Source organism: Sander lucioperca, chromosome 10 (genome assembly GCF_008315115.2).
Source record: "Sander lucioperca isolate FBNREF2018 chromosome 10, SLUC_FBN_1.2, whole genome shotgun sequence".
NCBI classification, from domain to species: Eukaryota; Metazoa; Chordata; class Actinopteri; order Perciformes; family Percidae; genus Sander; species Sander lucioperca.
In genome coordinates, this window is record NC_050182.1 from 17754371 (window position 1) to 17779370 (window position 25000).

Here is a 25000-nt window from a genome sequence, read left to right on the forward strand (position 1 = left end):
TCCACACATTTAGTGTCTACTTTCAGACATTTAGTGTCTTCTTTTAGTCCCATTAAAGGTGCTGATGTAAATGTTGAAAGCAGTCTCAGACGTGATGTTAAAATGTGTTTTCTCCTCTTGGACCTGGTTCTGAGTCTGGCTGTGGTGTTTTTAATCAGTTGAAGTTTGTTGTTGCGAGGCATGAGAAGAGAGCTCTGCAGCAATCTAACCACCAGGAAATGAACACATGAATGACTCTTTCTAAGGCCGTTCTGATATCATCTCTTCCCTCACAAACTCTCTCTGTTGTTCTTCTCCAGTTATTCAAACTAGAAGATAAACCCTGAGAGCTTGGTCTGCATGGATCACTTTGGTCGTCCAGCTCCAAACCAGCTTTGTGTAAAGAGAGAGATTACAGGTTTGGTTATCACTTTGGTACTATTATCACAACTATGTGGTACGATCTTACAACTCTTAAACTCATAATTGTAACATCCAGTTATTTATTCAAAACTCTCCAATGTGCATTAATTTGGATTGGGGGCAGGTAGGGAGGCAGGTAGGGGGGCAGGTAGGGAGCAGGGGCGTTTCTAGGACTTGAGTAGACTCTGGGCTTAGCCCGGATCCACTTAAAAAAACTGAATGCAATGCAAAACAGGGATTGGCTTACCTGGCTTTTAACAGCCAGTGTATGTTCATTTTAGCTGCTCAGTTTGTGGATATAACTTAGATGGAACCAACATTTGGCCTAATCATAACTGGCCTGGCAACCCAAAGGCCAAGGTTATGTTTTCCGATTTGTTAAATTAAATTAAATTAAAAACATAATGGAATATATTACAGTAAGGCTCTCAGGCTTTCTGTATTGCTTTCATCTATTTATTCTCCTGTAGATCGACTTTTCTAATTATATCTGAGTCATCATTTACTCTTCCCTCCTCTTTTGCGTCTTTTGTTGAGGAAGTAACTTCATTAACTTCACCTCACCTTAGTGATACATAAATTCATTTAAAAAAAAATAATAAACCCCTGGACTGTAACATTTCAGATGTGTTTGAGCACATTCAGAATATGTCTGTTTTCTCTGTGATTTGGAGTAGTCGTGATATTTTGAGAAAAATAAAGTGATAATAGGCTTTTACAAGAATACAGTCACTATATTTCAGAAAATAATCTACCTGCACCATAGCCTGCTGTGCATTACGTGATTGCTACCTGATACGGTAGATCTCAGACTGTCTGACAGACTCAGAGCCCCGTTTGGGTCTCTGGTCTCTGAATGAGACAACGTTTAGGGAAGTGGCTGAACGCTGCTCTACATCGGAGGTGGAAACACAAAACTACGGCAGAAATACACGGAGCACAAACGGGACACATCTGCCGCAGCACGTCGACAGCAGAGCGCGTCCATTATGAACCTGAAGCTGCACAGACCAGTGAAGGTGTGCTGCTCATCTGTATTGTTACAGCGAGAGTGGACACTAAGCAACGCACAGGTCTGCTTCAGAGCTCCGTGTGTTTGAATCTGAACCGTAGACTGGAAACTTCACGTCACGCAATCTTCAAACTAAATCATTAGTATTGCCGACAGCAGAGAAACTTATTCTATAGGCTAAATTATTTTTAAGACCTATGTCTATTTTAACAGGCTGTATGCAGTATGTGCAAAGCCAAAGCACAATGAAATAAGGCAACTTATGATTTTGGGGGTTTACATAGGCTATTGTCCAGTATCATATTTGTCAGTCAACTTTTCAAAATACATTCGAGGCTGAAGCCCCGGCAAAATCAGCTGATGCCGCCTCTGGTAGGGAGACAGGTATTTTATGTGACTGTTTTGTGTATAAATGTGTATCTTTGAGGATGAGTTGAGGATTGTTCCACCAGATGGAGCCCTGACTCTCTTACACAGTTTATATTCTGTCAGAAACAAGAACAGACTGAACACAAGTGGAGCAGAAACTAAAATAATCTGATAAACTTCAAAAATTGTGAAGTTGAGTTTAACACAATTTAAAGGTTCAGGGTTTATTTTTTCAGCATTCTGCATCCGACTTTTGATTTTATTTTATTAGGATCCCCATTAGCTGATGCAGAACATCAGCTACTCTTCCTGGGGTCCACACAAAACATAAAACATTACCACAGATTAAGATCGCGGGTCTTTGGGCCCGACAGGTCCGGTTCTAGTCTCGGAATCTCAGGGGCTCACAGTTCTGGCTCTAGTCCCGGTTTTCGTCAGCTGGCAGGTCAATTAGCCGCTAGCGCGACAACTAGCCGCTAGCCAATGGAGCGGATGGAGGCCTCACAAACAGCAGAGAAACTGCAGCCTGGTGTCTGTCCGTCACGGGTCCTTGGGTCAGACAGGTCTGGTTCTGGTCCCGGAGACTTTGGGGCACACAGCTCTGGCTCTGGTGTCGGTATCTGGTTGCTTTTAGGTTGTCTTCCGTCAGCTTATCTCCTCTCTCTGCGGTGCGAAACACGAAGCCTGTTCTGTATCTGAAGAGGCAGGGATGTGGAAAGAAACATGGAGGATGTTGGATCAATCTTTATACCCGTCTGTTTTTCAGTCAGGAACAGATCAAGATGAGAGACAGAGTAGTGGATAAGATAGGAATCGGAGGGAGAAGTAGTGAAGACGATTAAAAATGAGAGCTTAGGGACTGTTCATTATTTAATTAAGGGGCCACCGGAGGAGTTTTGTGGCCTCTAACCTAAAAAGACTTGACGCTCCCCTCATCAGTAATAATTTTCCTATGACCCTCCAAAATGATCTGAAAAAAAGGAATGACCCTCCCCTTGTGTGCAAGTTTGCACTTAACAAAGAAGTACAGATACCATTTGATTTTTACAGCCACGATGTACAGGAGTTAACCTCTGCATTCTCATCTTACACATCCCACTCCTCTGTTATGGTGTGGTGGCCATTTCAGTAGATTTACTCACTAACATTGTTGTGGAAACACAATAAGCATGGAAACTAAATGCACACTTCATGCATTACTGCATTACTTTGAATACCAAGTTCCTCCTCTAGTAAACTGGTATTCACATGAAATAAAACAATAAAACATCACACCATTCAGCAAAGGACGCTGGGAAATAACCAATTCAACACTGGTTGCTATGGACTTGTCACTATCGTCATTGTATATTTTAGCACATAGGTAAAGCTGCCGAAGCTGAACATTATATTCCAAAACACATATGTTTATTTTTAAAGCAGATTTTAAGTTACATTGTAACAATTTAACAATTCGCCCTTATGAAATCCAATCACAGCACGGCTGTCTTGGAACGCAACAGACAGACGCTTAAATTCAACTAAAATGTAACAGTGAACAATCAGTGTTGGACCTACAGTCTGTTGAGATGCCTCTCCAAACTCACCATAAAACGTTAAGACACGTTGAGAGAAAAGATCCGCATTTTGCCGTAATCCAATGACACGAAAAAAAAGTAATCCACAGCGATCAGTAGATCCACAAACAGAGTCACGGTGTATCCAGCAAGGCCGATACGAGCGTCACATTCACCAGCCAGCTCCAAACAGGTGAACGAGGCCTCTCCACTTCACCGTTTAAACAAAGTGGAATAAACATAATAAAAATAAAAATAAATCTGCACAAAACCCGCATCAATTAGTAAGCTGACATCACATGTATATACAGGGCATTTAGGAAACCTTTATTTCAAGGTTGGCACGGCAACATGTCCAGACTAGTGTAACAGTAATTTTCGTTTTTTTGCGTCCTGCTGCTCCCATCGTCAGCCAGGTAATATATTTTTTACTAAAGCAGTATATGAAATCAGATGTAATACCTATCACCATTTAGTTGTTTTGTGTTATTTAAGATATTTATTTAATATCTGGTCATGCCAGATGTAATTATTACACTAATTCTTTAAACAATGCAATTACCCGTTTGAGCCACCAGGGGGCAGTGCTCCTCCTGCCCCCCCCAGCAAACTCCGTGTATGGGGTCAGACCATCTGCTAGGGTAGGGGGGCCGAGACTGAGAGCTACATGGATAAATATGCACCAAACAAACCACTTTGAAATTTTGTTCTTTTCATGAATAAAAACGTTGGGTGACCCCCCCACCCAGACTAAAAAATGTTGGATGACCCTCCCCTCAGCATAAAATAAAAAGACATGACCCTCCCCTATTTTCCTCCGGTGGTCCATTCCATAAATACCGAACGGTCCCTTAGGAGAAGGAGGAAGAGGTTTGGAAATGAAAGTCAGCCCCCAGGTGTGTCAGTCCCAAACAATCAGTGGGCGGGTGTTTTCCCTCTCCTAAGAGAGAGCATACAGTACAACTAGGAAGTGGAGACACAGAACAGGTAAACAGGCATCTGTGATTTAACAGAGTTTCAGTACTCTGTGTGCCGACTGCCAACATGCAGTTGTGGGATTTCCTGGGCTGCATGTCCTCTCTGTGGACATCTGACAAGAAGACATGCAGGAATCCATTTCTAACATCACCTCACCATCACATTATGTTTTATAACTTTGCACCTTGTCAGGACTGTGGCTGTGTTGTAAAAACATATCTGGAGCTTGGAAGAGTTAAATGCTGAACTCAGAGGGAGACGCTGTCTGCCACGCGTCCTCACACATTATTACATTATTACATTACATGTCATTTAGCTGACGCTTTTATCCAAAGAGACTTACAATTAAGTGCTTTCAACTGTGAACGTTCAAACTCCAGACCACAAGTAGTAAGAGCAAATACAGCAGCTTTAAATAGGCAAAGCTACGAAGAGACATATGAAAGTGCAGGTTCAAGAATTTTTATTTTTTTTTTTATCCGAGGTGTAGTCTGAAGAGATGCGTTTTTAGCCTTCGGCGGAAGATGTGTAGGCTTTTGGCCATCCTGATATCGATGGGGAGCTCGTTCCACCATTTGGGAGCCAGGACAGTGAACAGTCGGGATTTCGTTGAGTGATTAGTTCTCCCTCGCTGTGAGGGAGCAGCCAGCAGTTTGGCTGATGCAGAACGAAGTGAGCGGGTTGGGGTATATGGTTTGACCATGTCCTGGATGTAAGCGGGTGCTGATCCGTTCGTGGCCCTGTACGTAAGTACTAGTGTCTTGAAGCGGATGCGGGCCGCAGTTGGTAACCAGTGAAGAGAGCGGAGGAGAGGTGTAGTGTGAGAGAACTTGGGGAGGTTGAAGACAAGTCGAGCCGCTGCGTTCTGAATGAGCTGCAGGGGTCGGATGGCACATGCAGGCAGGCCAATCAGGAGGGAGCTGCAGTAGTCTTTCTCTCTTTACGCAAAACCGGTTTGGGGCTTTATCACCAAAGTCATCCATGCAAACCAAGCTCTCAGGGTTTAGCTTCCAGTTTGAATAACTGGGGAGTGTGAGGGAAGAGATGATATCAGTGGATGGTACGCTGCTCTTTTCTGTTCAAAACCTCTGAGATACAAAATGGACAGCCACATTAAAATAAAACTGCTTTTGTTCTCTTTTATTTCAAATTCAAATATTGAGGAAATGGAGTTATGGGAGAAACTTTCTGACTACATTTTTGATCCCTCTTGTCCTTTGGAATGCGTCTTGGTCGACGCGCTTAAAAAGGCTCAGGATCAGTCCACTGTTTTCCTTTTTGTTTTCACATTTATTTTTCTTTATCACTCAAACTTCAATTTGATACGTTTTAGTTTTTTCCACAAAATAAGGAAGTGTCCTTATGGTGTACAAGCATTGATAGCAGAGCAAAAACAAAAGATGTAACAAAAAACAACTTCAACTCACAATCACGTTCTGTTCTGAGCAGTACTTGAAATAGCGTTCAAAAAAACGTACGGCTACAAACTAGGGATGCACCAAACCCAGATTTTTGGTGTTCGGCCAAATACCGAACCCACTGGTTAAGATTCTGCCGAACACCGAACCGGACCGAACTCTACTCCTATCTTTTATTTTATTTTTAATTTAATACACACTGTATACTGTTTACATCTACTTTACTTTTATTGTTTATATTCTATTTAGAGAATGTGTAAATGTGTTAAAAACGTACTTGGCAATAAAGCTTTTCTGATTCTGATTCTGATCCTCAGTCCATGAACACAGTAAACACATTAATGAAGGAAACGTCCACAGCCTCTAAAATACTTCAATGTAACAACTTAATGTTGAATTCACACGCTCTTTTCACATCGTAGGAAAGCACATTGCTATCGCCAGATGAGTGACAATTTTCTTTGGCAAATTTTCGCTGACCAGTGTATGATGAAGGCATGTTGGGGGGGTGAAATTAGAAAGCTAACGTTAGCTAATGAGCAGCAGCTGCTGGCTGTTCGGTCGCTCCGCTCCCACTGTAGGGAGAACAGCTGACAGCCCGGGAGAGGCGCTGTCTGGGTAACAAGTTTTTAGCTGTGACTGTCCTTCATTACCTGAAGTCAGAGGCGTACTGGCAATCGGAAGAGTCAGGATTTTCCCCCGGCCTGTTGCGCCGCGGTCAAACTGTGCAGCCTCTGCTCAACTCGTACGCTGGGCCGATAAGTCTATGAAACTTCCCGGTAGATTTTTTTGGTCCCACTCAACCGCTGCCTGAAGTTGCTGCATTTTGGCTGCTGTCTGTAGATTCCTTCATGCACAACTCGTATTCTTTCAGATGTTTCATACCAAATGTTGTAACAGCGGTAGAGCTTAGATCGGCCCAAAAAATCAAGCCCGAACCTGCCCGAGCCCGAGCACGTTGCGTCCGAGACCGGCCCGAAGTGGATCCGAATGAAGAAACGTAAAAAAAATAGAAACAATGATGAACAACATATTGTTGTCACTGCCCACGACTTGTTTAAACTGCTTCCATACCTCCGACTTTCCTCCACACTTGCTCAAAGTTAATTCTCCTGTTTTTCTTTTTTTCTTCACATCTTCAAGCTCCCGGTGTGATGCGTGCGAGAGGAGGAGACTCCGCGCATGACACGTGCTGCATTTAGTAACTGCAGCCTAACTTTTGTACACATTTGTTACTTTTATATAGCCTATATATATATTTATATTTATAATATATTCTGATTATGGCATAGCTTTCTCCCCACCCAAATAGGATAATTTGGGTGGCCCGGCCCGAGGATGTGGCGGAAAATAACGGCCCGAGCCCGACCCGAGGTCCGGTTGGGCTCGGCTCGGGCTCGGGCCGAGAATCTAAACTCTAAACAGCGGTGATGTTGTGTATTGTTTAGGGTCCTTTCCACCATGCGACAAATAGGCATTGCAGATTGAACATGTAGCTGGACTTGAATGGTCTTCTTTTGACTGAAAGTACTGCCAAACAATACTTTTTCTGCTCACAAGTTCAATGTTCACTTTCTCACAGCCTACTGCATTGAACCATATGAACGCTCCACCTAACGCACCGTCATTACGTCATAGGAAGCACAACCTGGACTCCAGCCTGCTGCTGACCTTCTACCGCGCGTCCATGGAGAGCCTGCTGACGTACCGTATCACAGTACGGCAGCTGCACCGTGGCAGACAGGGGGAGGCTGCAGAGAGTAGTGAGGGCAGCACAGAGGATCACTGGCTGCCCTCTCCCCTCCCTGGTGGACATCTACACCTCCCCCTGCCTCAGCAGAGCTGAAAACATCACCAAGGACAGCTCCCACCCTGCTCTGATCAGTTAGACCTGCTGCCCTCAGGGAGGCGCTACAGCTGCATCAGAACAAGGACCAACAGATTCAAGAACAGTTTCTTCCCAAAAGCCATAACCACTCTGAACTCACACATGCACAGACTTCACAGTCTCACCCCCCGACCCCAGGACTCTCTTCTACCCACCTACTGTGCAATATTTAATATTGAATACTTTTGATAATATTGACAATTCTGTGCAATTTCATTACTGTGCAATATCATTACTTCACACTGCATTTCACACTGTACATAAAACCATATCTATCTTTATGTTTTTAGATTTGTATATTTGTGTATAGCTCTCAGAACTGTACACCTTACCCCCCTTTTCTTTGGCACTACTTATTTCATGTTGACACTAGAAAGGAGTGCCTTTTAGTCTCGTTGTACATGTGTACAATGACAATAAAAGACATTCTATTCTATTCAGTGCAATATTTTCTTTGATTTATTTATTTATTGTAACAAATGATTTGATTTTAAAGCAGCCATATTCAGCTCATTTTCAGGTTCATAATTGTATTTTAAGGTTGTACCAGAATAAGTTTACATGGTTTAATTTTCTAAAAACACCATAATTTTGTTGTACTGCACCGCTCTCTCTCACTGCTGCAGATCCTCTTTTCAGCTGGTCTCTGTTTTAGCTACAGAGTGAGACCTCTTTTCTTCTTCTTCTTCTGTACTATCTTTGATTACACTTGCACATGCCCAGTAGCTCAGATGTAGCTCATGTCAGCTAGCTAGCTCCATAGACAGTAAAAGAAAGGCTGTTTCTACAACTTTGGTCAGTTACAAGGCAGGATTAGCTGGGAGACTTCTAAATGAGGGCGCACATGGAAGTAGTTCTTTTGTAGATTATGGTGAACTTGTGTGTGTTGTAGCAGTGCTTTGCTATTGAGAACGAGGTAGCATGCTAGCGTTAGCATTAGCGTTAGTTTTTATATTACGTTTTTAACTCTGTGTTTGCACACAAGCACACACACACACACACACACACACACACACACACACACACACACACACAGACACACAGACACACACACACACACACACACACACACACACACACACACACACACACTACTACAACTATTGGTACATTACTCTGATTTCAGTCATATTACATGTTTTTGTTTTTGTTTCCATTAAAACTTAAATATTTAGTCAAAAGATACTCATTTAGGCTGAATATGAGCAATATATATTTCCCTCTGAGATGTAGTGGAGTAGAAGTAGAAAGGAGCAGAACATGGAAATACTCAAGTAAAGTACAAGTACCCCTAAATATTTAGGCTACTTAACTTACAGGAACGTTTTTTGTTTTGTTTTTGTATAATTGAGTCTTTTCTTTTCATAAAACGTTCTACTTTTACTCCACTTCACAAAGTCTCTTTGTTGTTAATAACCAGACTACTTTATGAATGAGTGAATATGAAAACATTAAAAACAGACCCAAGTTAAACTGTCACATGTGTTTTATTCAACAGGAGACACAAGTTACTCTGATTCATCAGGTAGTAAAAGATTACTCTGATTCATCAGGTAGTAACAGATTACTCTGATTCATCAGGTAGTAATAGATTACTCTGGTTCATCAGGTAGTAACAGATTACTCTGATTCATCAGGTAGTAACAGATTACTCTGGTTCATCAGGTAGTAACAGATTACTCTGATTCATCAGGTAGTAATAGATTACTCTGGTTCATCAGGTAGTAACAGATTACTCTGATTCATCAGGTAGTAACAGATTACCCTGATTCATCAGGTAGTAACAGATTACTCTGATTCATCAGGTAGTAACAGATTACTCTGATTCATCAGGTAGTAACAGATTACCCTGATTCATCAGGTAGTAACAGATTACTCTGATTCATCAGGTAGTAACTGATTACCCTGATTCATCAGGTAGTAACAGATTACTCTGATTCATCAGGTAGTAACAGATTACCCTGATTCATCAGGTAGTAACAGATTACTCTGATTCATCAGGTAGTAATAGATTACTCCTGACTTCCATGAAAATGAACAGGTTCCCCGTTCTCACATCTGACTATAATTCTTCTCTCGCTTTCATCACCTCTGTAGTAACAGTTGGGGGGAACGGCAGGTGGATTCTGATGCACCAGGTAACAGTCAACAATTTTGAAATAATCATAGCTGATTACATAACCGTTGCCATATGGCGCTCCTCCTTCACCACAGACGGCTTGGACGGCGTCCACATTCCCTGTGATGAAGGTATTGAAAGGCTTGCAGCCCCCGGTACATGGCTTCCTGATTCTTCTGGCTCTCATCACATCGGTACATTGGCCATCAGTCATCCCAGCGTTGATATGCTTATTATAAAACTCACTCCAACTTTGTCCGTCCACAAAGATCACGGCAGCAGAGATCAGCAGAACACCAGCAAAGATAGAGATCTTCATGTTGATCTGGAGAATACAGAGTTAGAAAAGCTGTTAGAGACTTTACTCTGACATATCTAACATCTCTTTATATTATCATATAAAAGCTGTTAGAGACTTTACTCTGACATATCTAACATCTCTTTATATTATCATATAAAAGCTGTTAGAGACTTTACTCTGACATATCTAACATCTCTTTATATTATCATATAAAAGCTGTTAGAGACTTTACTCTGACATATCTAACATCTCTTTATATTATCATATAAAAGCTGTTAGAGACTTTACTCTGACATATCTAACATCTCTTTATATTATCATATAAAAGCTGTTAGAGACTTTAGTCTGACATATCTAACATCTCTTTTAATAACTTTACAATAAGTGAGTGTTGAAAGTGTAAAAAAAATCATTAAATCATAAATTAAGAAGTAAAACATTATAAACCATCTTTTCATAGTGTGTAAATAACTAAAGTTAAAAAGCATGTCTTACTGATGTTATGAAGTTAAACTTCTTTCTGAATGTTGAAGCAGAATCATCCCAGTTTTACTAAATCAGATTTGGCTTTTCTAATGATTTGATTTACACTTTCAACACTTTGTGTTCGTAAAACGAGCATCAAAAGCATAAAAAAAAAAAAAAACTTTGTTAAAAGTTACAAAAGCATCTTTGAAACTCTTAAAGTTTTAAATCTTCAGACATGATGGACTCATGCACATCACCTCCCGTTTGATATAAAAGTGATCTTTGGAAAAAAAACGTCAAAAAAATTAATGTAACCCTCCTGTTGACCTCAGGTCAAATTTGACCCATTTTCTAAAAGTTTCTTTCAACCAAAATGCCCAAAGAAATAACTTGGATGGTTCCATACGACGCTCTTTACAAGTAACACACACACTACTTTCTTTGAATGTGGGTGTTTTGTTCAATATCATAGCATTTGAAATTTTTTTTTATAAAAGAACACTGAAAAAAGTAATGGACAAAGCTTCAAAAACGTCGGGGAACAAACAACAAAACGTAAAAAAAAAGACCAGAAGAAAAGTGACAAACCATCGGCACGTCTGCAGTCTCTCCAAGGCCAACAGACAATGATGAGGAATTCAGCGAAAGTTGGAGTGCTTGCTTTGAAAGCCTCCTATCAAGTTGCACTTTGCATCGGTAAATGTAAAAACCGTATACAATTGCGGAAGATTTGATATTGCCCGCGGCCACTCATATGTGCAAGACCATGTTTGAGAATGATGAATATGCAAAAAAAACGGATGACTATCCCGTTGTCAGACACAATGATTACTCGGCGAGTTTCCGAAATGGCATCTGATGTGAGGGAGCAGTTAATTGAGAAGCTGATATTGGCGGAAGCCTTTTCATTACAGTTGGATGAGTCCGTGGACGTGTCCAAAGACGCACAGCTCTTGGGATTTGTGCATTGCGTTGACCAAAACGAAATATATGAGGAGTTTTTGTTTTGTAAGAAGCTTCCTGAACGCACAACAAGCTCTGAAATATTCAAAGTGATTGATGACTTTTTCAGAGCAAATGAGATAAGCTGGGCAAGGTGTGTACTGATGTACTGTGGTGTACTGTGCGTGCTATGACTGGTCAGAAAAGTGGACTGATGGCGCTTATCAAAAAAGTCGCCCCAAAAGTGGATTCACTGCATGTTACACAGAGAATCTCTTGCTGCCAGAGAAATGAGTGCTGACTTTGCTGACGTTATGGACACTCAAAGGCGCCGCCAAGAATTTTGGGCCCCATGACAAAAAATCAAATTGGACCCCTCTGTGCAGCTGTTGTCACCACATCTCTAGGACCTAACTGTCCCATCAAAAGCTTTACAGAACTCTAATTAAAGGCTTGCAACTGTCTTGCTTCTTGTAGTTCAATACTACTACTAGCACAATATTTACTGCTGGTGATTTGTACATGCATGTAAATCTAGTATGCAGTTCACTATTTGATGCAAGATTAAAAGCAACCATAAAAAATGTGCTAAAGACCATCTTTTACAGTCCCAATTATTTTTATTGTACAATTTAACAAAATGGAAAATTCTCTTAACACAATTATTATTATTATTATTATTATTATTATTATTATTATTATTATTATTATTAATGAAAGACAGAGAAATCCCCACAGACTCCCTGCTATGATGCTAACTGGCATGTCATTGACCACAATGTTCTCACCTTCTTCACTGGGACAGGGAGGGGCACAGTTAGGGGGAGACTGGGGTGCTGCTGACTCATCTGTTGTTAAGTCTGCTAAAAGGGGCAGGGACAATGATTTAATATGAATATCTTGCTGAACGTTTCCCTGCACTGATTAAATGGTGATTAAATGTAGGCTAACACTAGTCTGTAGCTAGCTAGCTTATTTCACTAATGCCACATTAAGCCAACAGGTTAATACCACTCACAGACTATAGGCTACCACCTTTCTGGGTGAAAATCTGGGTTACAGTTTGACACCCTTTCCTTTGTCTTTCTTCTCTCTCTCTTTTCTCTCTTTCCTTTTTTGAAAACCAGATTTTGATTTAACGTTACTTGGTAACATCGTGGTCACTGTAGTTCTGGTGCATCTACTGATTGACTGTAACTAAACACCGTCACTGAGTGCTCTAAGGCAGGACCAAACCATTTCATGCAGATACAGGGGGGTGGTCGGTCAGTATGGATGTTTACTTTTTGGTCAATGGAGATATTTAACTTTTACTGCCAAAAACAAGTAAACACAAAGAGATCATTAATTGTATTATTATATTTGAAATATATATACTGAATGATGATGGTTTAATAATTTTATATTAGTTTTTACCTATTTTTTGGGGCCCCTGTCAGTCATGGGCCCTTGGAATTGTCTTAACTTTCCCCCCCTATACGGCGCCCCTGTGGATACTGTGGTGAAGACTCAATTTGATTAAGAAGCCTCTTTGCTGCGCTCTGCGATGCTACGGCCGAGGGTCACAATGCGCTCCTGTACCATTCCGAGGTCAGATGGCTTTCGCGTGGATCAGTATTGGCACGTGTGTTTGAGTTACGCACAGCTATCCATGAGTTTCTAGCTGGTCAAAACCGCGTGGAGCTGGCTGCACATTTTAATGACAATGTCTGGCTCACTAAACTGGCATCTTGTGGATATTTTCTCAGAGTTGAACAAACTGAACAGTTCCATGCAGGGCCGTACTACACATGCCATTCAGCTGTATGACAAGATGGAAAGCTTTCTGAAGAAAACAACCAGATGGAGAGAGCAAATCAGGGAAGGTAACTTTTCTATGCTTTCATCAGTGGAGGAGTTGGCTGATTCTGCAGTGCTTTCGCCTGATGTGAAACGCGCCATTAATGGACACTTGCAGGCACTCGAAGGCCAATTTGAGAAGTACTTTTCTGAGGTTGAGTCCTAAGGAAGGGACAAGACATGGATACAGTTTCCATTCAAAGACAAGCTCAAATATGATAGCCTCTGAGAAAGATCAGCTGATAGAGATGTCCACAGACAGTTCACACAAGAATGTGTATGAGCCAAGGCCTCTCATTCAGTTCTATTGCCAGAAAAACGTCCTCCAGCTCACTGCAAAAGCAATGCTGAGCCTTTTGCAACAACCTATCTTTGTGAAAGTGGGTTTTCCTCCCTTACCACCTGATACCGGTCCAGACTGCAGCCTGAGGATGACATGATGCTCTGCCTGACAACTTCCATCTCCCCCAGAATAGACAAGCTGTGTGCTACCCACCAGGGTCTTCTCACCCTATCTTATCTTCTCACTAAGGTAGGCCTATGTGTCATCCTGAAGCTAAATAAACCCAAATTTAAACCTCATCAATAATGATAATTATAATCAAAACAAACAAAAAACATTTAATCAAACAGAAACATAATAACCGAGTACAAAATAGGTTAAAAGAGGTGAGAGATATGTTAGTGAATGGCCAGGCTTAAAACGTAACACCTTTTTTTTTATCTGGGGGGGTCCCTGTTCTATTTCACTATCGGCTAAGGGGTCCCTGGGCCGAAAAAGGTTGAAGACCCCTGCTTTAGGCTATTTTTTTACAATAAAGAATAAAAAAATGAAATGAAAGGAGAGAGTCAGCGTCAGCCCAGTGGTGGAGCGAGCGTCCATATGTAAAGGCCCAGTCCTCCAACTGTCACAAATTAAAGGCCTAAAGGCCAAAACAAGTGATGAAATGGAAAATCATATATTTGTCAATTAACCCTAACCCTAACATATCTTACTAAAAAATATCAAAAGCCAGAAAAAGTGTGTAATACAGTGAAGAAAAGAAAACGTTAAAAGAAATGGAAAAAATATCAATAATTGGAGAAGAATTATTGCCAAGAGTTGTTGCAGAAATCTTCAGTCTGTCCTTCACTCCTCTGGTTTCATGCAATGAGAAAGATGAAATGGTTACCAAAACAAAGAGTAAACTCTGACACGATGCAAATCTGAAGAGTCTGTAGACAGAAAAATGAAATCATGTCCTGTCTTATATCGTCCGACAGAGAGAGGTTGTCTCTGAAGTTCATCACCATATATAATGTGACCAATCAGCTCCAAGTTCAGGTGTTACACCCACAGATCACATATACATACACACTTCACTGATGGTCAAAGGTAACCACAGGAAATCAAGAAGGAAAGTTAGGATGTTGTTTTCTCACACTGTTCTGATGCAGACGCTGACTTTAAATGATGACCTACAAGACCACTCAAACAAACTTTGAAAAAAACTTGTATGTGGTATGATGACTATTTTATGTCATCAGAAAGTGTGATCTCATGACCACATGAATAACTTTCTTTATTTACTTTTCTGTTACTCAGGGAGCTGGGTCTCGGGAAAGGAGCCCAAACTTTCCTGAAACCTCCTGCAAAGTTCAGATATAGTTCACTCAGGTTAGTAAATAGTGTGCCTAGCCAGGCATTAAAGCAGCCTGAATCACTGAAGTCCATGAAATGAGCAAGAACTGTTATGTAGTCGTGGCACGGAACAAATAAGGAGGTTGGTTGGGGTGGTGGATGGGTCAAACAACACGGGACTTTCACCCAGGAGACTGGGGGTGATGTCCATCATGTTACATTTCCTAAACCGAACTGTCGCTTTCTTCTTTTACTAAACTCAACTGTCCCGTTGTTGTCCAGTGTCCCGTTATTGTTTTATTGGCTGGGGATATACGAGTCTACTTTACATATAACATGTTACAACGGTTTGATGGTTGCAGCAGAAAAACATTCTTAATGAGGACAATATTCTCTAAACTGTAAACAGAGCTGAGCTGAGGGCTGCTGCTGTGCACATTTACCCACGAGGACAGCAGTCAACAGCATCACTCCATCAATTATTTCATAAGCTAAAAGCTGAGTGATGTTTTCTCTGTCAAGTTTATAACTATAGATTTTAGTTTTGCTGTTTAAATGTCCCACGATAGGCCAATTAGCTACAGGGACATTACTGTGGGCATGGAAACATTTAGTTACTGAAAAGCAGCCTCTCTCATTAAAGTAAACACTCATACACATCACTACAATACATCATTTAAAAAGCAATGGTCTACAGAGACTGTAAAGAGGGAGGGGAAGTCATTCATTTAGGTGGGTTTGGGTGGATGATTTAAGGTAATTGATTCACATTCTCACAACGATATTAATACTTTCACACACGGTCCAAATAATCATATCTGTAGTGACATTAACGCAAATTTGTCTTCAGAGTAAACAAGGTCAGTGCTCGAATTACGTGGGAGCCAGAGGGAGCTGAGCTCCCATAGAGTGAGGACTGGCTCCCATGAAAGCAACAAAGTCAAAAATCTGAGGAGGTCTCTCACATCTGAAGGTGTCTGCCATATGTGGCATTGTAATTTAATCTTAAACAACGCTCATTATCCATCCCTGTGCGGTCTCTTACCATTAAAGACGTTAAATTAAAATATAAAATATAAGCTACTACGGGACGTAGACCTGAGCCTACCCTACGCTCATGAACGCAGCATGACTGCACTTCACCACCACACCACTAGGCTATGTGAGCAAACCGCATACGATCCATTTGACAGCACTCGCAAGTCCGAAGAAGTCACCTAGTCACCATCTGGAGCTATCCTCTGCCATTCAGAGCTCCGGAAAAGTTCCCAGATATTTTGAAACACCTGTCAGCAATACAATGCAATCTCTGATGGCAGAATATTCAGTGAATACGCTTCCCAACAACATCGCAGTGCAAATTCCAAAATTGTTGGTCTATTTATTTCCACGGTTCAACACACGAGACGACTGAACACCCAGGTGTACGTGTACATTATAAGACTAGAACATAGTCTGGCTGTGTAATGGCTTTATTCATTCCTGCCAGTTAGTATATTTTCCCTGTGTAGAAGTTAAAGACTACATGTATTATTGGGTCTGACACTGAGGATATCTGAGACGGTGGTCTGGTTTTATGAGTTACGTTTGATTTCATTGTGAAATTGAGAATGACATTCAGACTAAATCATTTAGTCTATTTTTTTGTATTGCGAAATTGAAAGGAAATATGGACTATTACAATCAATAATATGTTGAAATTAATTAAAAGGAATCCATTTCTGTAAAAAAATAAAATAAAATCTCTGTCTGTTGTGTGCGTGTGTCAAGATAATAGCCTAGGCCTACCGTGCACATATACTACGCAAAAGCGCCACTCGTGCCTAGACTATTTAATTGTATAGCCTTGTTAGGCTATGTGCAGGGGGGGCCAACTTTTTTTTATGAGATAGAGAGACCCCCTTAAAGACAAAAAGATAATTTGAGCACTGAACAAGGTACACGTAAAAGAGCTATTCAGCCCTTTTAAACGTGGAAAAATGAATTAATAAACATGTACTCATTGGATTTAAACTCATAACATTGTGGGAAAATAAATGATAGTAGGCAGACAACAGTGCACCATCATATCACATGGTTTATCAGCGTGCATGGCGTCAAAAGAACTCAAACATCATTCAGTCTCCTAAAAAAGGAGGCAGCCAGATCAAGTTGTGACCACACTCACCATGCACATAAGACCACCGGCAACCAACTGCCAGTGCTGCTAACAAAGTTAGCTTAAATAGTTGGAGGTAAGCCTCATTGCTAAGTGTTAAAGTAATCTTAGTAGCTCATTGCTTACATGTCCACATTTTTATTACATATAGGGGCGGGCCGTGTATTTTGCATCCGGGCCTTCAGTACTGTCCTACAGCAATGAAACCACCTTTGCATAACCTCACCATGACACTAGGACATTACCGTGTGGAATAAAGAGATTTAACACCTAGAGACTTTAATACACTACAGCAGAGACATGAACACACGGTGGCTGAAGCCATCACTTTCACGCAGTAAAACATGATGCTGCATCACAGCCGAAATTAATGGAATTATCAAATAAACAAAACAAACACACAACCGGTCTCATTTACTCATGCGACGACCACAAACACAGACAAAAACACAAATTACACAATCAGGGATCAACAGGCTTCATCACAAACTCCAGCCAAGCTGCTGGGGCTCAACACACATGCTACAACGCACACCAACACATTCTCAGATTCTCACTCCCATCATGTAAAATACGGATGCTTGGTCAGGTATGTTTGGCGTTTGTTATTGAAGCTAAAAGTCTCCTTTGTCATCATATTTAGACACGCTTGGTCTGGACTCTTGGCATCACTTTTGGCACTCTGAATTGGGATTTACGTTTAACTGACATGCGGGACAAGAACGGGACATGAACCCCGGTCTCCTGGGGGAAATTCCTGTGTTGTTTGACCCATCCATCCATTTAACTATTGGACTGAGGCAGGATACTTCTTCGGTACCTTCAACCATGACTGAGCAGCCCTTTTAGGGACCACACTGCTCACCCCAGTAGGGGAGAGGGCTAGAAAAGGTGCCCTAAAAAAGAATTTGTCTGCCTCACCACCCTCCTGGCTGGATTACTGCGTCCAGTGGGATCTCTTCCATGTGGCAAAAACAAAGAAACCTTCATTTTGGTGCCTGGAATGTGCGCACTCTTCCTGCCAATGTCTCCTGCCAGAAAGACGGACTGCTTCCATAGCTAGGGAACTGCAGAGGTTCAACATCGACATTGCAGCCTTATCCGAGACCTGACTGGCAGAAGAAGGACAATTGAGAGATGAAAAGGGAGGCTACACCTTCATTTGGAAGGGCAGGCCTGCTGGTAAACCCAGGATACACAGGGTTCAATTCAATTCAATTTATTTATAGTATCAAATCATAACAAGAGTTATCTCGAGACACTTTACAGAGTAGGTCTAGACCACAATCTATAATTTACAAAGACCCAACAATTCCAGTAATTCCCATAAGAGCAAGCATTTAGTGGCTTTGCCATCAAAAATAACTTGGTAAAGCAACTCACTTGAACTGCCCCAGGTCATCAGCGTGCGCCTAATGACAGTCCGGCTAAAACTGGATAGCAACCGGATGGCCACTGTTGTGAGTGCATATGCTCCCACTCTGGACTCACACGACGACTTCAAAGAAGCCTTTAAAGCAACCTGATCTCACAGAATTCCATGAAATGAAAATGGCCCCTTAACTCAAACTCTGTGGCAGTTTCACGGCCCCTTAAAATTCCATGGGCCCACGGAAGAATTCCGTGAAATGAACACGGCCTCTTAAGTTAAGGAAAAGGTCGTGGTGGGACAACGGGACGGTTGAGTTTAGGAAAACAATAATGGGACACATGACAATGACGGGACGGGACGGTTGGGTTTAGGAATACAACAATGGACGGTTGAGTTTAGGAAAAGAAGAACAGGACGGTTGCATTTAGTAAAACAAGAAAGCGACAGTTTGGTTTAGGAAATGTAACACGCGGGACACGATACCTGGTCTCCTTGGTGAAAGTCCTGTATTTGACCCCCCCCCCCCGATCAACTTCCCTACGCGGATTTTCGGGCTTTCATACTACTCTCTACCGTAGTCACTCCTAATGCTACGTCATCTTCTCATTGACTTTACATTGGCATTGTTTTCCGTGGTGGCCACACGGAATTCTTAAACATTCTGTGTGGCCACTACGAAATGTGCTGTTAACAGTTCTTGCTCATTTCATGGACTTCAGTGATTCAGGCTGCTTTAATGCCTGGCTAGGCACATTATTTACTAATCTGAGTGAACTCTCTGTCCTTTGCAGGAGGTTTCAGGAAAGTTTGGGCTCCTTTCCCGAGACCCAACTCTCTGAGTAACAGAAAAGTACATAAAGAAAGTTATTCATGTAGTCATGAGATCACACTTTCTGATGACGCAAAATAGTCATCATCCCAGAAATGAAGGTATTTTTCAAAGTTTGTTTGAGTGGTCTTGTAGGTCATCATTTAAAGTCAGCGTCTGCATCAGAACAGTGTGAGAAAACCACATCTTAACTTTCCTTCTTGATTTCCTGTGGTTACCTTTGACCATCAGTGAAGTGTGTATGTATATGTGATCTGTGGGTGTAACACCTGAACCTGGAGCTGATTGGTCACACTATATATGGTGATGAACTTCAGAGACAACCTCTCTCTGTCGGACGATATAAGACACGAGAAGATTTCATTTTTCTATCTGCAGACTCTTCAGATTTGCATCGTGTCAGAGTTTACTCTTTGTTTTGGTAACCATTTCATCTTTCTCATTGCATGAAACCAGCGGAGTGAAGGACAGACTGAAGATTTCTGCAACAACTCTTGGTAATAATTCTTCTCCAATTATTGATATTTTTTCCATTTCTTTTAACGTTTTCTTTTCTTCGCTGTATTACACACTCTTTTCAGGCTTTTGATATTTTTTAGTAAGATATGTTAGTGTTAGGGTTAATAGACAAATATATGATTGTCCATTACATCAATTTTTTGGGCCTTTAGGCCTTTAATTTGTGACAGTTGGAGGACTGGGCCTTTACATATGGACGCTCGCTCCACCACTGGGCCAGCTTCTGACGTGATGTCTGCTTGTCCCTTTTTCCGCTAGCTTTCAACTCTTATAATTTTCTTTAACCCTTGTGTTGTTCTCCCGCCACCATGCAACTTTTTCTGCCGCATTTTCCGACGTTTTTAATCACTTTTCTTCATCGTTTTTGTTACTTTTTTCCAGGTTTTATTCCCTTCTGCCGATGTTTTTGTCACTTTTTTTCTGGGCTTTTTTGACGTTTTTTGAAGTTTCTTCCATCACTTGTTTCAGTGGTCTTTTATCTTTTTTTTTTTTCAAATACTATGAAATTCAAACAAAACGAAAAGAAGAGCATTCTATGGAACCATCCACTTTATTGTTTTTTTTTACATTTTGGTTGATAGAAACCCAAATTTCTGATATAGAAACTTTTAGAAAATGGGTCAGATTAGACCTGAGGTCAACAGGAGGATTAAATTATTTTTTTTGACGTTTTTTTGTTTTCTTCTAAAGATCACTTTTCTATCAAACAGGAGGTGATGTGCATGTTTCCATCATGTCTGAAGATTTAAAACTTTTAGAGCTTCAAAGATGCTTTTGTAACTTTTGTTTTTATGCTTTTGATGCTCATTTTACTAACGCTTTTTAAAAAAAAGTGTTGAAAGTGTAAATCAAATCATTAGAAAAGCCAAATCTGATTTAGTAAAACTGGGATGATTCTGCTTCAACATTCAGAAAGAAGTTTAACTTCATAACATCAGTAAGACATGCTTTTTAACTTTAGTTATTTACACACTATGAAAAGATGTTTTATAATGTTTTACTTCTTAATTTATGATTTAATGATTTTTTTTACACTTTCAACACTCACTTATTGTAAAGTTATTAAAAGAGATGTTAGATATGTCAGAGTAAAGTCTCTAACAGCTTTTATATGATAATATAAAGAGATGTTAGATATGTCAGAGTAAAGTCTCTAACAGCTTTTATATGATAATATAAAGAGATGTTAGATATGTCAGAGTAAAGTCTCTAACAGCTTTTCTAACTCTGTATTCTCCAGATCAACATGAAGATCTCTATCTTTGCTGGTGTTCTGCTGATCTCTGCTGCCGTGATCTTTGTGGACGGACAAAGTTGGAGTGAGTTTTATAATAAGCATATCAACGCTGGGATGACTGATGGCCAATGTACCGATGTGATGAGAGCCAGAAGAATCAGGAAGCCATGTACCGGGGGCTAGAAGCCTTTCAATACCTTCATCACAGGGAATGTGGACGCCGTCCAAGCCGTCTGTGGTGAAGGAGGAGCGCCATATGGCAACGGTTATGTAATCAGCTATGATTATTTCAAAATTGTTGACTGTTACCTGGTGCATCAGAATCCACCTGCCGTTCCCCCCAACTGTTACTACAGAGGTGATGAAAGCGAGAGAAGAATTATAGTCAGATGTGAGAACGGGGAACCTGTTCATTTTCATGGAAGTCAGGAGTAATCTATTACTACCTGATGAATCAGAGTAATCTATTACTACCTGATGAATCAGAGTAATCTGTTACTACCTGATGAACCAGAGTAATCTATTACTACCTGATGAATCAGAGTAATCTGTTACTACCTGATGAATCAGAGTAATCTGTTACTACCTGATGAATCAGAGTAATCTATTACTACCTGATGAATCAGAGTAACTTGTGTCTCCTGTTGAATAAAACACGTTGACAGTTTAACTCTGGGTCTGTTTTTAATGTTCACTTACACACACACACACACACACACACACACACACACACACACACACAAGGACACACACACACACACACACACACAAAGACACACACACACACAAAAAGTCACACACACACACTCACACACACAATAACAACAACTTTTTTAGTTTTAACATCTGATTCTCTGAAGACAAGAATCCTGAAAACTGCAGACGTTAAACATACAATATGTAACTTTCTGCCACTAGGGGTCTCTCTACCTCAGGCCCGTTGCCAGACCTCAGTCTTAAGGTGGGTATATGAAATGCATGGGAGGGCACAATTATTATTAGCCTACAGTACGTATATTTATAATAATTGTATACTCTATTCGCTCAGCATGTAATTATCACGTTAAACATAACCAACAGCAATATGACCAGGTAGCCTATAGCCTACACCACATTACATAGATGCAATGTCATGAATATCCGTAAAACACTTGACTATATTAGATGTAACACCAGAAGCATCTCTCAAACATTGAATTTTAAAGCAGTCAACAGAGGGATATGCATTGCCATGAGACACACACACACACACACACACACGCACACACACACACACACACATGCCCAGAGACTTTGAAGCTACCGGTACTTTGAGTCCTCTCTCCAGTCCCTCCTGTCAGTACAGCGGGAGGCGGTGTGTCTCCGAGCAGAACCTCCTCATCAAAGTATCCTTCCACTCAGACTTTTCAACCACTTACGGATATCCATGACGAACTGAAGCGAGTAAGCCGACGAAAACTTATCCAGCTTTTCAAAAATGCGCGGCTACACTGACGTAGGCTACGTCACGTACGTAGCCTAACTTTCTTTTTATTAAGGTCGTGATAGGCTGTTGCAGTGTAGGTTCCCATCAATCAAACAAAATCACATTGTTCATTGTTTCTTTATATTTTTTATGTTTTAATGATAAATAATGCAACATTAATGCAACACAAAATTAGCAACTATGATAATATAAAATTAAAGTCATTTTTATAAGAGATCTGTGCCTCAAGTGGGGGGGAGGGGGGGGGCACAAGCGTTTTTGGTGCAACACTGGATGGTAACACAGACTTCTGATGACGTTGGGAAGTTTTGTGGAATTATGGGAGTTGTAGTTTTTATTGTTAAACACCGTCGCCTAGAATGTGTTCAAGGACGAGTTTACACATTCAAGTTTATTTACGTTATGTTAAGTAATGTTTACTCACGTTATTCTAATAAAATAGCTGCAGTTTCCCCAACATAATTATGTTTTTCTTGATTTGAGTCGTATTCACACACAAACACACACACAGACACACACACACACACACACACACACACACACATACACACACAGACACACACACACACAGACAGACACACAGTCAAAGAACTACAAAGGAATGAAATTGCGTGTCACTTTGCCCCAAACCTCGATTAAACCGCTAAAGGATCTTCTCACCAAAACAGATAATCACTCCACCACGGACCAGGTGAGCTTAATAATAACTGCAATAAGTAAAACAACTTTATTTGCATAGCACTTTTCTTGATATGGACTGGTTACAAAATGATTTAACAAACCATATTAGACAGTGAAAAGTGAGACGTTTGCCCAATTTTTTGTGCCGTTTCAACATTATTGTTGCTTTTTCAACTTTTTTTTTTTTTTTTTTTTTTCGCTTTTTCAGACATTTTTGACACACACACACACACACACACACACACACACACACACACACACACACACACACACACACACACATCTTGTTCAAAACCAAGCAATCTTGCATTCCACTTAGGAGAGGTCCTGGTATTGAGCATGCTGACTCACTGAAATATCTCACTGGGACACTTGATGGAACTGAGCCAGAGTTCTTCTCGTTGAAAAATGGAAAAAATGAAGAGAGATAAATGTGTATCTTTGAGGATGAGTTGAGGATTGTTCCACCAGATGGAGCCCTGACTCTCTTCACAGTTTATATTCTAACAGAAACAAGAACAGACTGAACACAAGTGGAGCAGAAACTAAAATAATCTCTTCATCTTCAGCTCTGATCTCTAAATGTTTGATGTTTATGATGATTTTAATGTTTCCTGCTTGTTCATGGTTGTGTGTTACCAGTTCTCTGTGTCCTCTCTGTTTAGTTTTAGTTCTATCCTTGTGGATGTTTCATGCTTCAGTTTTCTCTTTTACTTTGTAGTGTCTGTTTCTCTTGTGTCATGTCTTGTTCTACTTCCTGTCTTGTGTGTTTTCCCTCCTCTGTGATTGGCTGCTCTGCCCTGATGTGTCTCACCTGTTGATCAGCCCTCATGTCACCTGTCCCTCGTTACCTCGTCTATTTAGTTTCTGTTCATCCTTTATCTGGTGTCAGATCTTTGTCTGTTCTCCCTACGTCTCTCTTTTCATTCCCTAGTCTTCAGATTTCTGTTGGTGTTTGTTGAACTCCTTTAGCCTTCCTATCTCAGGACTCCCGTTGTTATAAGCCGTCTTATTTAATAAATCTTGTAAATCTTCCACTGAATCCTCCTTTCTGCAAGTTTTGGGTCCAAGCCTTGATGTGACAGTGCTCTGCTCTGAAGCCGGGCTAATAGACAGAAACACCTTCAGTTGGTCATTAATCAGAGATTGTAGGACCTGGGACAGACATGGCAGTTTGGGGGCGGTCTCTAGCTCACCCAGTAAGAGCGTTTGCCCCATGTTGGCTGATATCCACATCTAAGAGTAGCAATTCAAATCTCATGAAGCACTTGTTGAAGCAACACGGTTCAACAAAGCTGGTAGCGAAAGACCCCGCCCTACGGATGCTGAAGGCACCACTCCATTCAAACAACCAAAGCTAGATTTTACACGGACTGCAGTGCAGCCGATAAGCCAGGCAGAGCTGAATACATTGATTGCTAGGTATACTGTAGGCCAGTCACTTTTATTTCATTGGGTCTAATGTGTAACTAACTAGTAACTGTAACTTATTACTAATTTTCAGTAACTTGCCCAACACTGGTGTTTATCTTTGGGTAACCTAAAATTCATCCTAAATGTATTTATTTCAATTATTTTATTTCACATTTCATTTCTATAGGCAAGTCACTTAGAACAAGTTCTGTCCCCATGCTCTGAGACATGTGTACCTCATGAAATACATGATAAGTTAATATATTTTTATTTATTGTTAATCTGGTGGTTCTCCCAGCCCTCCCATTTCCCATCTCTCCCGGGCTAGCCAGCCAGCTGCCTAGCCGCTCTTCATCGTCTGCTGTTCATCGTCTGCTGTTCATCGTCTGCTC

The 25000-nt window shown here is 40.8% G+C and overlaps 2 protein-coding genes and 2 long non-coding RNA genes across 11 annotated transcripts in view; 1 reads left to right on the forward strand and 3 right to left on the reverse strand.

The window, feature by feature from the left end:
- LOC116058018 overlaps nucleotides 1–25000 on the reverse strand; it is a 347926-nt gene that overhangs the window by 241731 nt on the left and 81195 nt on the right. The window lies entirely within an intron of this gene.
- The window catches only part of LOC116034148 (calpain-2 catalytic subunit-like), a 228387-nt gene that overhangs the window by 113113 nt on the left and 90274 nt on the right, over nucleotides 1–25000 (reverse strand). The gene's annotated exons all lie outside the window — the stretch shown is intronic.
- Nucleotides 8255–25000, reverse strand: part of LOC116034149 — a 21881-nt gene continuing 5135 nt past the window's right edge. The window contains exons 2-3 of one of the 2 annotated variants that reach the window (XR_004898620.1): nucleotides 9995–10067; nucleotides 8255–8267 (exon numbers count right to left, since the gene is read on the reverse strand). This is a non-coding gene — a long non-coding RNA (uncharacterized LOC116034149). Of the gene's footprint in view, nucleotides 8268–9980; nucleotides 10068–25000 lie in introns of those variants that run through there. The other variant, XR_004100994.2, reaches the window with a different exon arrangement.
- Nucleotides 9798–25000, forward strand: part of LOC116034152 — a 40802-nt gene continuing 25599 nt past the window's right edge. Inside the window, exon 1 of the long non-coding RNA XR_004101006.1 lies at nucleotides 9798–9873. This is a non-coding gene — a long non-coding RNA (uncharacterized LOC116034152). The remainder of the gene's footprint in view (nucleotides 9874–25000) is intronic.